Consider the following 14646-nt stretch of genomic DNA (forward strand, 5'->3'; position numbering starts at 1 on the left):
GTGAGAAATAGAGTGAAAAAGAGGCATGGGGTAAAAAAAAAAAAAAAAAAAAAAAGAAAGAAAAAAGAGGAGGTTTTGTGTGTCCGTGCGTGCGTGCGTGCGTGCGTGCTTGTGCGCGCATGTGTCCATACAACATCTTCCCAGCCCAGAGAGGCCTCGGGGTGAGGCAGAGAGGGGAGCCACGGGGAGGAGAGGGTATGTTAATGGTGCAGGTATTGGGGCGTAGATAATTAATGCATTAACTAATTAAAGTCAAACGGGGGAGATAACGAGGTGGAGGGAAGTATGTAAGGAAAAAAAGGGGGAAGAGACGGCGGGATGGAGGGAGGAGAATTAGGGCGACAACAGGGGAAGAATGGGTTTTAATAGCGAGCGAGGGAGATGCGGAGAGGTGTGGAGAGAGAAAAAAAAAGGAGAGATGAGCGGGAGGATGAGGGGGAGACCGAGAGGAGAGGAGAGGAGAGGAGAGGAGGGGGGGGGGGGCGACTGGAGGAGGGGTGGGGAGGGTGAAATAAATAGAAATTGAATGGCTTGGGTGCGAGCAGAGAGAAGTTCTGAGGCGGAAAAAAATATAAAGAGGAGTGAGAGAAGACACAAACGACAATGATGGAGAAACTTTTGATAGTTGTGCAATTCGTTTGGAAAGTTGGCATTGGCGTGCTCAGGACTTATAAGTCCAACATAATGCCACTCCTCTGGCAGTCTTGTCACGAGTTGCTCAAATCCAGGGGCCCCTGTCAATCAACAAAAGGAGGTTGTTGCAGAGGAATGGAGTCTACCTGTTTGTCTTTGGGTCGAAAGTGTGACACCCCCCCCCCCCCCAGCCCCCAGACTCCATTGTTCCCAGAGCACCAGATTATAGGTCATCATATTGCACAGGGAGCCAAACAGGTTTGGAGATAACTGCCACACACACACACACACACACACACACACACACACACAATAAAAAAGTTGCAGTCACTAACCTGCAGAAAAAACATGCTAAAGGTAAAAAAAGAAGCTAACAATGTAGTCTGATAATACATGTGCACGTTTATCCTTTAGCTAGCTTAGGATCTGACAGGAGCTCATCCTTTAACCATCATATAACCTAAAAGAACATGCCGTGAGTCGTGTTTCTTTTAGTTTGGTTGGTTGTGATCTGCCCCTTTGCAACCTTTGTCAGTGCACTAGGTCATCCACGGTGAAAGAAAGCAGTGCCAAAGCGAGGAAACAATGCAGTAAGAAGCTCTCAAAAGAATCACTGGATCTTCGCAGCAGCTGTTAGCAGATGTTAATATTGTATTTGTGCTCCTTTTTTAAAACACAGCACATCTGAGATACAATAAGCGTCCTTTGTAGGCCTGTTGTGTTGAAGAGCAGACACCCAGATGTGCTGTAAATGACACACCGGTCATCAGAGTCCAGCTGTAGCCGCTGTGTGCTCCAGCAAACCTGAATCTCAATCCCATAATTGATTTTGATAAACTAACATGCATGGTGCGAGGAAGTCCTCTTGCACTGAGAGTAAATGGGAGTGTGTCCAAGAGGCCACCCCCCCCTTCACCCCCCCACCTCTCCTCACCACACACACACACACACACACACACACACCCCTCCCCAAATCAGCAATGATAAAAGTGGAGCTGAAATGGGTTGTGGGATGGAATCAAGAGAAATGAGATACACCAAATTAGAAGAGATTGGCCTGATGGACTTGGATTAGAAGGAAAAGAGGTGTATGGGGAGGGGATGACGAGAAAAGGAGGGAGAGTGTGCGAGTGAGTGAGTGAGTGAGTGCATATGTGGAAGATGGGGAGGGATGGAGGAGGGTGGTGTTGGGGGGGGTCTCGGTACTTGGCAGTCTCTGGGTATCTCAGGTTCTCTCCGGCCGGGAAAGCGGTCGATATTTAATTGTTATTGCTAGCATGGAACGCACGGAAGCGGGGCCTGTACGAAAATTTCTCATTTATTTGGTATTCTTGTTTTCTCTCCTTTTCCTCCTTCCACCCGCCGCCTCTCTCTTTGCCGGGTGAGGTGGAGGAAAGTGAGGGGAGGTGTGTGAATATATGTGTGTGAGTGTGGTGGTGGTGGTGCTGGTTGGGTGACGGGGGGTTCTTGTGTGCGCACTCGGGGCAAATGGAGAAAGGGGATGAGATCCTTGGATGAAATCTGAAGGAGGGGGTAAAACACCAGCGTCCTCCTCTCCCCAAGTTTAGTTTCTGTCCCCAGACACATCATATCCACCCTCTGTCACCCCCACCCTTCTCCATCTCCCCTCACTCCGTCTACCCCCACCCGTCCAAAATGAAAAATCCGTCATTTTCATCAAACGTCCAACCAAATATTATCTACACTCCATTCCCAAAGATCGAATCTTATTTAGGAGGCGACGGGATTCGCCATCTGTTTTCAAATTTCATTCCTCCATGAACTTTATTTTTCCCCTCGACTTTGGACAAAATTATAACCCGATCGATCCGCTTTTCTGGCCACCACCCGTCTACATATATTTTCCCCCCGGCGCGGGGTCTCCTCACTGTGCAGGTCAATTTTCTGTCTCGCGGCCGCGGGAACACGTGTGCGCGACACAGCCTGCAGCTGATAGAAACTTAAAAGCGGTGGGGTCTGATGTGAGGTGGAGGGTTCAGCCTCGGCAGCTTCTCCTCCCCCCCTCTCTCTCCCTGTCTCTCTTTTTCTTTTCCTCTCTGCGCTCTCGTCCCTCCCTGCGCCCGGATCTCTCTCCCCCCCCCCCCCCCCCCCCCCCAACAAACACCTGCCCGTTCCTCCTCGCTTGACTCCTCTGATCCCATCCCCTCCTGTAAACTTACATCACCAATTTCGGACGGTAGGCGGAAGGAGTCTTCTCTTTTTTTTTGTCTGTGCCACTTAACTTTTTCTTGCTCCGAGGACAACTTTTTCTCTCGCTTTTAGCCCTGCGCGCTGCTTCCTCATCTCTCTCATCTTGATTTTTTTTTTTTGGTACTCCCCCCCACCCCCCAACCCTCGCCCCCCCTCCTCTCACGTTACGACTCATACATCATGCCAGTGTAACTCCTCATCAATGCAGGAGGAAGGATGCGCGGTCCGATCTGTTAAACCGCTCAGATTACCATCAGTCCTCCGCGCACGTCGGCGAGGATTCAACCCAAGTGGGAGCTGCTGGTCAAGTCAATGAAGGCGCAGCGGTAAAGGTAAGCACCCCTACTTCCCTATTCTGTTACGGACAAGTGGCGTTAATAATTGAGGGAAAACGCGTCAGGAGTGAGGTTCTCGTGAGAAATATAATGCACTTTGGAAGAGCGGGAAAAACACGCGCGCCTGCTGCAGAAATTGATTGATGGAGGGGCTGTGGACGTCCGTGCGCCGGAGAGTTGTCGAACAGCGCGCAGTACGTCTCTCTCCAAATGGATCGGCAACACATTCCTAAAAGGCTTCTGCTGTAATGTGTAAAACGTGTTTGCGCGCTGCATCTGTGATTTAGACCCTACTGCGGGCTGCAGGGACCGAGGAGGGGAGAGGGGCTGGTGTCGGACAAATGCGGGATGAGAAAGTAGAAGAGCGGTCGGGGGAAGCGGAACACAAACTTGGGGAATTCACTTCCCCAAAAGTTGTTCCGAAACCACATCCGTGCACACGCGCCTGCGCAAAGTCATAGTTCAATACCTGACGCCTTGTAAACTGGTTATACTCTGACTTTGTGGATTAATACTAAAGTGACCACAGCCATTCAGCTAGAGTCTCCTGTGCTTGGATAAACATGAAGTTTAATTCCCAGTGACTTAATATTTACAGTAAATCATTTTCTCACAGCTAAACCACAAGAATATTTGAGTTGCTTTACCAGCAGCAGCACGGCTCATCCCAGCTGTGCAGCTTTCTATCACATATCATAAACCGATGAGCTAGAAAGCAAGACATGTGTTCAGACTTAACTTGTTGATGCCGTGATAAAAGGGAATTTCACTCATTTGGAGATCTCAGCATCAGCTTCTCGGGGTCCAGGGTGGTCTGCTCAGCTTTATTTTTTTGTGATTATGAAGAACTCCCTCTCAAACACAGAAGAGCAGAGAAGTGAGATCTCAATCGTTGATGTCCAGCTAATAGACACAGACTCTAGAGCTGTTGACTTTGATACAGAACTATGGACTGACTTTGCAAACTCATACACAGTTTTATACATCTTTGCCAGCTTCATGTTATCTTCATGATTTCAGTTTCAAAACGAGCCAGTGTACTCAAGAGGTCAAGGTCACTTTAGGATCCCCGAGATTGCTGTTTAGATATTTTACACCATCAAGAATCTCACCAGTGGGTTTTCCACCACACACCAGCTATTGTGTTTGATTTAACATTAATGCTTTTTTACATTTTATCACAAAACCAGAATTCTTAGACGTTGCCTTTAACGGCACAAATTGAATATTGCGCCGATGCTCTCTGAAAAAATATTGTTAAAAGGTGTAAAACTGCTCCTCACACTCTCTTCTGACATATAAGGCATCCAAAAAAAAGGCCTCCTCTGGATCCTCTCAGCATGACCTTTTCATTGATTTCAAGTTCATGTCACACAAGGTCAAAAACATCACTTGTAAAGCCGAGATGGCTCCAGCCGTTTGTCTCATTTATAGATCAGAATCCAATGTGCGACATGAAATTATAGTGCTCTAAATGTGCGAGGAAATGAGAAACGTCGTCCGCGTCTGTTTTAGCGATGCAGTTACACAAAAATGACTGATGAGAAATGTCATGTGGTGACGGCCCGGCACTGCTGCGGTTGCTAAATAGCATACATTTGATACAATAAAATACGTAAGTGCTGGGACTGCTACATCTAAAAGGAGAGCATGATCAATCACCAGTAAGATATGAGAGAATAGATACATGTATATTATTTTTCTGTCTTCGTGAACACGCTGACAAATGTGACTAAACACAACTAAAAAGTTGCATCACTTGAGTTAATACACGTGTGAATTTTAGCTCATCCTTTAAACTGTTATAGATGGGTTGTAGTTTTGAGTTGTTGTTTTTTTTCCGCCTGTGTTTGGATGATTGAACTGAAACATTTCCTTTTCAAAAGCTGCGGTGAAATGTCAAGAACCATATTCCCGTTTAATTTTTGTAACTATTACATTTCTTAAATACTTGTCATTAATCTGCAATGCAGCCTATGAGCGGCCTGTGAAAACATTCTTTTCTTTTTCCATAAATTCTAGACAAACATCCTTTTTTTCCAGTTTACGCCTTAAGTGTTTGCTTTCTTACAGCAAGTCAAAAATGACAATAGATGCCAAAAGTGGTGGATATACTGTATCTTAGCATACACCCAAGCTGACAGTATCTCATTTATCTCATTGTGGCACATACTGCGATGGTTAACATCTATCTACATTTTTAAAAGACTTATACACCCCTCTGACACTGGACGAAAAAACCTATGAACACATACTAGCATCTTGCCTTTGGCTCCAATTGGAAAGGGTACAATCAGCATTCATTCCCAGTAGTCACAAGTGTTTATCGGCTTTGGCTCTGATTGGCAATCTTCCTTTTCTGGCGTAAAACTATATGACGCATATTGAAGTTCTGGACACACCAGAAAGATAACAGAATGGCAGTCTTGTCCCCTGGTAATGGGGAAGAGCGTTATTTGCCTATTTTAGTCTAAAAAATAAACATGTACGTGCTCATTTTGGTGTAAAAATTATAATTGTTCAACCTTGAAATGCAGTGTTATTCTCCTTTAAGGAATTGGAATGAGTAAAGTAGCCTCACTAAGAAATCTTTAGGCTAAATTTCTCACTTCTTCTTGGAGAGAGTCTTCCTTTTGCCAACTGGGAAATGTTGGATTTCCTGTGGTCGAAGAACCTGGACTTACATCTAATCTTTAACAACAGCACCCAACATGGGGAGAGTGACCCTGCCTGAGACTTCTGAAGTCTGAGTTCCTCCCTGGAGCTGCAGGGAGATGTTCAGTTCCCACTGCAGCCTTGATATGTTTTTTTTTCCTCCATGGCTGGTACCCCAGCAGTTCCTCCTGAAAGAACTTTTCCTATTGACACTGATAATGTGTTAATCAATACGGTAGTTTTGTGCTTATTCTAAACCACATTATATCCGCACCCTCTGTATGAATCAAGGCTCGGTGAGGGCCCACTGCAAGGGAGCGTCCCTCCATTGATTAGGTATTAGCTTCACCACCTCCGACGCCCAGCCACTTGTTTGCAAACCGTGCTCTATTCCGGAGGTATTCAAACGATCGCTAAGCATGGGAGCCAATATTTATAGAGGCTTTAACAGGTTCATTATAGTCAGCGGGGATGGTTCCACCGAGGGATGACGCTCTCATAAAGGGCCCGACGGAGTATGTCCCCATCCACTGAGCATTTGACAGTACAGTCAATGGCTCCAATCATTCCTCATCTGCTTTATGGCCACAGCGACGTTTATGGCTGTTATGGGGTTAAAATGAAAGCATTAATGGATGCGAGGGGCAGGGGCTCTATTCAGCAGGGTGCTGCATTTAATCAAGGGTCACTCTGTGTAAAGTCCATAATCCACTTGCTGACAGTTAGTGCCACCCCAGGGTTTTGCTTGTATACACACACTGTTGCTTCGAGGGGGGCGATGGGTGAAATGCACTCGTTTCATTTACTGAAATGAGAGGAAACAAAATCAACACACTCTTGGTCACTTGTATATAATTTATTAACATTTTGGTACCAAGATGTCCATCGTGCAAAACCATATTGACAAATGATTTTGTCAGGATTTTTGACTTGATGCAGCAGTTAGGAAGATGTTGTTCCTGTAAAATACCAACACAGTTTCGAAACACATCTTTTCTCGTGCCAAACCCAGATTTTTTTCTTCATGCTGGATTTTTTTTAGTAGAGCTGCAACGGTTAGTTGATTAGTTGATTAATTGATTCAGAGAAAATGAATCAGCAACTATCGCTTAATTGTCATTTTTCAAACAAAAATGTCAAACATAGGCTTGTTCCAGCCTCTTAAATTTCAAGGATTTACTGCTTTGGTTTGTCATGTATGACTTAAATGAAGAGTCTTTGGGTTGTGGACGTTTTGACACTTTATAGACTAAATCACAAATCTATTAATTGTAAAAAGAAAATTTGGGAAATAATTAGTTGCAGCCTTATGGTAAGTGTCCACAGGCTCTTTCGTTTTCCCGATTTACGTTCATTGGCTATTTAAGCAGCCGGGCAATACATTCTGGTAGTGTAGCGTTGCAGAGAGACAGGTCGTCTATTTGCCAACTCCCAATCTGAATAAAGTGGAAATTTGGCTACTTTATGCAATTACATTCCTGCCTAACATGTCTTCAGAAACACATTTCGCTGAGCTATTTCTTGTAACATTAAAGAAAGGGCAGCGGCCCCTCTGTGGCGCTCGTCCACTGAGACGCAGCCATGGTTTACGAGACAGAAACTGTTTCACTTTGCACATGCGGATTCTATCTCGACACTTCCTGACGATGTAGACCAACTGTCTGCCATGGAGGATCGATTGGTTTGCTGTACTCAGCAATACGTCATATGTTGTCGCTTAGTGATACGTGTTTTCCACTACCACGGCAACCCACTGTCCCACCCAAGTCGCCATTTTTTTCCTACATGCGCTCTTGTTCTTGCACTCAATCAGGCATAACATACTCACATTACAGTGTTATGACATGCAAGCAGGGCTAAAATGTAGCTTCTCCCTTCTGCATCTGATTCCAGTGTGTTTGTACAAATTTAAGCTTCCGAGCTTGCGTCCACTCATTACTCTCTCCTTCCTCTTCCAAATCATCATTATTCTCTTGCACTCCTCAGTGCCTCCTTCAGCCCTGCTGAGCTTCTGTTTGAATTGTCTCCCTTGCTCAAACTGCCTATTTGTGCTCCCCACTTTCTTTTTGTTACCTTCCCATCTTCCGCTCCACCCAAAGCAGCTTTCCTTTAAGACGGCGTGCCCCTGTTTTGGAGTCGCTGACCCTCCTCGGCTCTCTCCTCTCCCTACCGTCTCCCACTTAACCCCATATTTCACAGCTGAACTACGGCTAATTTCCCCCCAGTCCTCAGAACAGCGCTCTCTCTACAGCCGGAGCACGCTTAATTACCCACAATTAAAGCCAAACGCTAACGAGAAAATTGCTCTGTTATGAAATTACTTCAAAAGGACTAGAGTAAGTAGAATGGATTGGAGGAAAAGTTGGGTATAGCCTCGGGTGGCAGGGAAGAGCTTCTGTGCTGTGTTTTCCCCTAAAGCTGTCTCAGTGGAAGGCAGTAAGCAAAGACTCCGTTGGCAACACCCAAAGCTGTAGATTATAATATTCAACAGCTCGACTCAAGTGTTGGTACTGAGAAAGCACAAGTGTTCACTTTAGTAATGGGAGGGTGGATGTTTGAAAGCTTTGTTGTGAAAGGGGAGACGACTTTGCTCTTTTACTCACAGCAGCACGTAGTGTGTGATGTATGTCGTTTCATGTGTCTCACATACAGACCTATATGTTACATTATGTCTCAAGACTAAAGAGATATAATGTGCAGCCACTGGAGATGGTGTGACCAATTTTCAAATAGATTGCCTGCACTCAGTATGATAAGAAATTATGTCTGTTCTCTGAGCTGATGCCGAGCTGATGCTTATTACGTTTCGTGTAATGATAGTGGCAAACTGTAATCGCTGTACATGCCATGGTCTTTACTGACTTTCTTTTCAAAGAGAAGTCACATCTGCTGATGGTATATTTCTGATAAAGAACGAACAATACTGCTTAATCAGGTGAGTTTCGGTTTCAAGTGACCATAACGTTCGGAAAACCGCCCAAAGGGCGTTTTGGCATTTAACCATTCATACAGATCCTATCAACAATTCTACGATACAATCATTTTACATTTAGACTAATTGTATATGGCTAGACAGAAGGGATGGTGGCAAGGTGAGACGGCGGCCCATCAAGAGACCACCGTTCTCGAAACACTTCGAGCCCGCCGTTTACTTCTGGTTTCGCAACCATCGGGACATTTATAGACACGTTTGACACAACACAACTGGGTGTTTGAATCCAAAAAAAGATCTATTCCCAACATTAACAAAGTGATATTGTAACTGGACATTAAGCACAAAGTTTTCACAACATATAATTGAAATTTTAAAAGTAAATGAATGTGAATTTTCTACATGTCAGCAGTTTGCAGATGCATACAGCTCCAGCTCCAAGTTTAATATCGACTTTAATTTAAGTCTGTAAAAAAACAACAACAACAACAAAAAACCAAGACATTTTCTGTACCTCTCATATCTGGTGAACATTTTGTTTTCGTTGGCCCGGGTTACCTGTCTCTGAAATTTGTGCCATTCCATTCCAATATGAGTGGATTTAAATATTTTGTGCTAACAGCGTTGAAAATTATTAATTAGTATTATTATAGTGTATATTTAGCCAGACTAAGGATCTGATATCATTCTAGTGTGGACGTACTTAAGCAGAGTACTCAAGCTTAATGCTACTGTTACCATTGAAAAAAAAATGCTAATGCTAACATGCTGTTTCCCACTAAACACAGTACACCTGAAGCTAATGGAAATGTCATTAGTTTTGCAAATATTTGGTCCTAAAAAAATCAGTTGACCTGATGATGGCCCAAGATAAAAAGTTAAGGTGTCAAAGTTTTGGCTTTCAGGGGCTCATTTGGCATAAGATATAAAATACATAATATTCACAAAACACTTGAAACTAAGACGTGTTTCCTCTTCCACCGAATCTGCCATGTTGCATCGGCAAGTTTCTGCAGTACCCCAGAACGGACCGTCCAAAAACTTCTCTGGAGAGGGTCTTTTTTATGCATTTTGAATTGAGACGAGGGATTGCAATACGCCGCTAGATTCCACTAAATCCTACTCACTGGACTTTCAAGGGATCACCAAAGTAATTACAGTTCAATGTCAACCTCATGGAGGTGCAAGGGGAAAACTCAGAGTCCCTAAAGCGTCATCCCATGGGGACAATGAAGAGCTGTTCAAAATGTCCTGGCTATCCATTCAAAAATAGTTTTGATGTTTAAGTCTACACCAAAGTTGTTGACTGACCAAACAACAAAGAGCAATGCCGACAGCATGGCTAAAAAGATACATTGATGTTGAATTTTACAGCTTCCACTTTTTATTGCCGTGGGCACCACAGTTGAAATTCCGTTCACCCTCATTGTGTTGGAGTGGAAGCAGAAATCTCAGATGCATTTTATCTCAAACTGTGGCCACGTAAAACAAACATCTACATAGGTTCTTCTAGAGGTAGATGAAAATATGTGTATTTGTAATTTGCGTGAACCAACGTTTCAGATCATGTTTGTAGGTTGCTACACATGAAAACACATGATCGCGGATAACAAAACAAAACCAAAAATGGCTGTTTGTTGCCACCAGAGCAAACGCTCCTACATTTGATAAGGTTACACTGTGATCATGAACGCATTCTTGTAACATAACAGCATTAGCTCACTGCTGGAACAGTCTCACGGTAGCTGCCGTGGCCGCCGAGCTGAATTGAGACACCCAGATGTTGGAGTGTATCGGCCACAATATACCTGGCCACAAACCCCATTCCCTGTCACAGAGGAATGAGCCACACCGCCGCCTCCCCCCCCTCCCCCTCGACCTCCCAACCCAATCCAATCTACAGCCGGCAACATGAAACAAATAAACACTAATTCGGATTATTTACGTCCAGTTTACACCACATGACGCGAGGTATGAGAGGGAGAAAAAAAGAGCTATATGGTGGGTGGATAATTGTAACAGTGGTGGTAATAAGTGCAGCGGCTACAGTGATAACAATTAGATTTGATTTCATTTGAGAATGCCTCCACAGCTGCTCCCCACTCACCCCCTTAACCCCCTTCTTCCCCCTTTCCCCTCCCCCCTCCCCTCGCTCCTCTCCCCCTAGATTAAAGTGGGTGTGTTAATTCCGTGGTGTAGCGATCGAACAGCTCTGGCAACAATGGGAAATGGGCTATTGATCAGAACAGCTCAGATTAAGACTAGGCAGTGGAGCTCTTTCTTGCTCTCTTTCCCCTCCTTTTCTCTCCATTTCCCACCTTCTTCTGCCTGTCTTCCTGTCTGTCCTGCCTGTGTCATCTCCCCCCCCCCCCACCTCCAGTGCTCCTCTCTCCCTCTCACTCTTGTCTTTCACACCCACAAAGGAGAAGAAAGTGTTTGCATGTATAAGAGAGTCTAAGAGTCTATGAGGATTTCCTTGTCCTTCCTTGCTGTCCCTCCTCTCTTGCTTCCCTCCCCTGATTTCCCCGCAGATGCGCAACCTACCCCTACTCTCTTGAAAACGTAATATTTTAGCCATATCGAATCTGAAAGATGCACAGAAACTAACAAATATACAGTCGCATCAAGCGGAAATATATAGTGTATACAACGTGAGGCTTTTTACAGTTCTCTCAGCGGCACTTTGACATCCATTCACGTGAGATTTGCTATCAATCAGTCACACAAGCGACTCTGTGTTGTGCCACAATTAAAATCTGCCCTATCAGGACAGCTCACATACCAAAATTAGCTGTCATGATCGGGGCCGCGGGACAGAACACATTGGATTTGCATTGAATAGACATAAAACATACCAAATGTGAGGAGACAGCAAATCCATACAGTGAAAAGTGAGCTAAGAATCCCCTGCTCTACTTATATTAATTAACTCAGTCAATGTGGATGTGATAGGTCAGTTATTCATCCTCTTCCAGTGCCTCCCCACTCTGTCACATATACCTCCCAGGTGTCAGGGGCTCAGACGCTCCAGCTGCTGAGCAGGGATCAGCAAGGGGGGGGGGGAGAAGAAAAAAAAAAAACACCCCGCGGTGGATGTTAGACTGAGCTGGTCTGGGATCAGTGGTTAGAGGTTACTGGCATGTTTCAGTCCGTCTGCTTTTGCTTTTTTTCTTTTTCTTTCTTGCCCTCTTCAGATTTTAGAGGTTACACGCACACATGGAACAGACACCGCATACATGTACGAATACTGACATACACCGGCAACACGCACACACGCATACACACACCAGTGGTCACATCAATATTGCCATGACCCTCAGGGGATTCGCAGTATTGGCAAAGCTTTCATCTGCTTGAGTGTGTGAGTGTCTGATACTCCCTGCTCTTCACACACGCAGGCTTGACATACGGTAAAGATGAAATACACCCAAACAAATACTCTCCAGTTGTGGCTTTTCTGTAGATTTGAGGCTAAAAATCCGAGTATGGAGTTGGGGAAGTGTCAGCAGCAGGTTTTGACAAGCGGCGATAGAAGGCTGAGATTAGCCGACACTAGAGGGCGATGAAGAGACGCATGAGTGTGTGGTGATGTATGGCTGTGGCTGTGACCATGGCCATGTTGAGCCAACACTGAGCCATACGTTCTCATGTTTGGCACCCAAGAGTATAGTAGTAGTAGTTCTTATAGCAGCTTTAAGTTTGAAACTGGACTGTGTTAAACATGAGAAATGCAAGAGACTGAAGAGTGCGTTACCTTTTGTAAAAATGATTTTCACAATGCAGTGCTCCACAGTCATTTTAAGGAGTGGAAGAACATTATCACCACAGCTTGGTAAAAATGGGAAACTAAGCATATAATCTAGAGATCAAAACAGAAAAACTAGTGTGTCCAAGTAGCATTATAATCATCATCAAGTAACCAAATGTGAACAATATCGGAGCAGCAACCACTCAGAGCACTAGAACCAAAACAAATGATGCCTTTCAGACAACTCAAAACTCAAAAATGTCCGAACTCCTACTAGAAAAGAACAATTGAACCCCACTTGAACGACTTGTAAACTCAGGGCGCTCAACAATAACAGTTAAGCCGTAGAAATTAGATATATAATGGTGTCTGTTACCATTCTGTGTTCACTTGCCAAAGAGATGTGATTTTGTGAAGGTCAGCTGAGATTTTGTTTTACTTTTGGCGTCCTGCACCTGGAACGCCTTTGGAAGTTTCAACTCTGAACTTCCAACCTTTGAGCGTAACGCCATCAGGAATGGAAGTGGAGCAAATACCTCGACATTGCTGACTCCTGCCAACTGATTACTTTCTAGATTAGCTCCTCTAGCATTTTTAAAGAAGCGAAAGAAAATCCCCAAGTTGCTGTTTTTAGCCAACAGTTTGCCCCAAACCCATGGATAATCTATTCAAAATGACAGAAAGGAACAGTGAACTCTTAGATCTGACGCGCTGAAAAGATAACGTGTTTGGCATTTAAATGAAAATTCATCTAAACAATCAGGTGACTAATCATATCAGCTCTATTTTCAGTCAACACAGTGACGAAATACTAATTGTTGCCATGTTCCTTCTGCTCTCTACAAGACACAACAAAACATTTTCACCTCCAAAAACAACTTTTTATTCGATGTGACCCCCTTAACCTACATAGCGGTGGGTGAGGACATGTGATGTTAGCAATAGAAAAATTTGACCCTATTCCACTGTCAGACTAAATCCGAGTAACTACCAGCAGAGAGCACAGCATCCTGTTCTCCTTTCCTTTCCTTTCTTTTCTTTTCCTTTCCTCTCCTCTCCTCTCCTCTCCTCTCCTTTCCTCTCCTCTCCTCTAGATTCCCTTGTCATAGACTCCGGCTCTCTGCGCTCAAGTGAGTTCCATAGGTTTACCTAATTGATTATTAAGTTGCTGATTGGAGATCAATTAAATAATTAAAGTTTGTTAAGGGCAGGGTCGATTTACTGGCATGGGAGCCAGGGCATGCTCTCCCCCACTCTGTGTGTGTGTGTGTGTGTGTGTGTGAGTGCGAGTGTGTGATTCCATCTATGCAGACGGTTGACAGAAGTGATGCTATTGAGTTGAAGATAATGTGTTTCATCGTGATGTGGGTTTGGCTGCAGGGAAATTGCTGATAAAAACAGTGAATTTCTTCTTCTACTAAAGCCAGACTGACAGGCAAGAGCTCGACCTTTGGTGAGCGGCGTATGAGGTTTTTTCCTTTATATTCATGGAAGGAGAAGAAAATATTGTGGCTTCACACTCCACGTAAAGATAGGAAATAGCAGTGATTCCTCCAGTGTCCGACTCCAATCCAGATTTTTTTGGGGGGGAGGGTGGAGGGGTTTTAGCTGGAGGTTTTCTGTCAGAGGAAACACAGTCGGGCACAATGAATCCAAGCTGCTTCTCCTTCAAGTGACCACTTTTCATTGTTTGTTTGTGGGAATTGCTGTGTGAGTCAAGTTGAGCAACTTTTTCGGGGGTCAACATTGTTGATGAACAGTTTGACTCCTTGGTGGCCAAGAGGTTGAGGCGGAGGGGATGGAGAGGCTCCTTCTCGAGGCGGCGCAGAAAGCCCTGAAAGGGGAAAACACACACACACACACACACACACACACACTCGGCATACACACACACACACACCTCATATATGAGACACAGGAGCGGAAACGGGTCGAATCCTACTTCAAATTCTCTTTCCTCTCGGCTTGTCGACCGGGGAAAACAAACCGACCTGAGGCACAGCGAATGGGGATTTACTAATTAACTACTTACACACACATACACACTCACACGGAAAGAGAGAGAGAGAGAGGGAGACATTGTGTGTGTGTGTGTGTGTGTGTGTGTGTGAGAGAGAGAGAGAGAGAGAGAG

The sequence above is a fragment of the Sparus aurata genome, chromosome 17 (genome assembly GCF_900880675.1).
Source record: "Sparus aurata chromosome 17, fSpaAur1.1, whole genome shotgun sequence".
NCBI classification, from domain to species: Eukaryota; Metazoa; Chordata; class Actinopteri; order Spariformes; family Sparidae; genus Sparus; species Sparus aurata.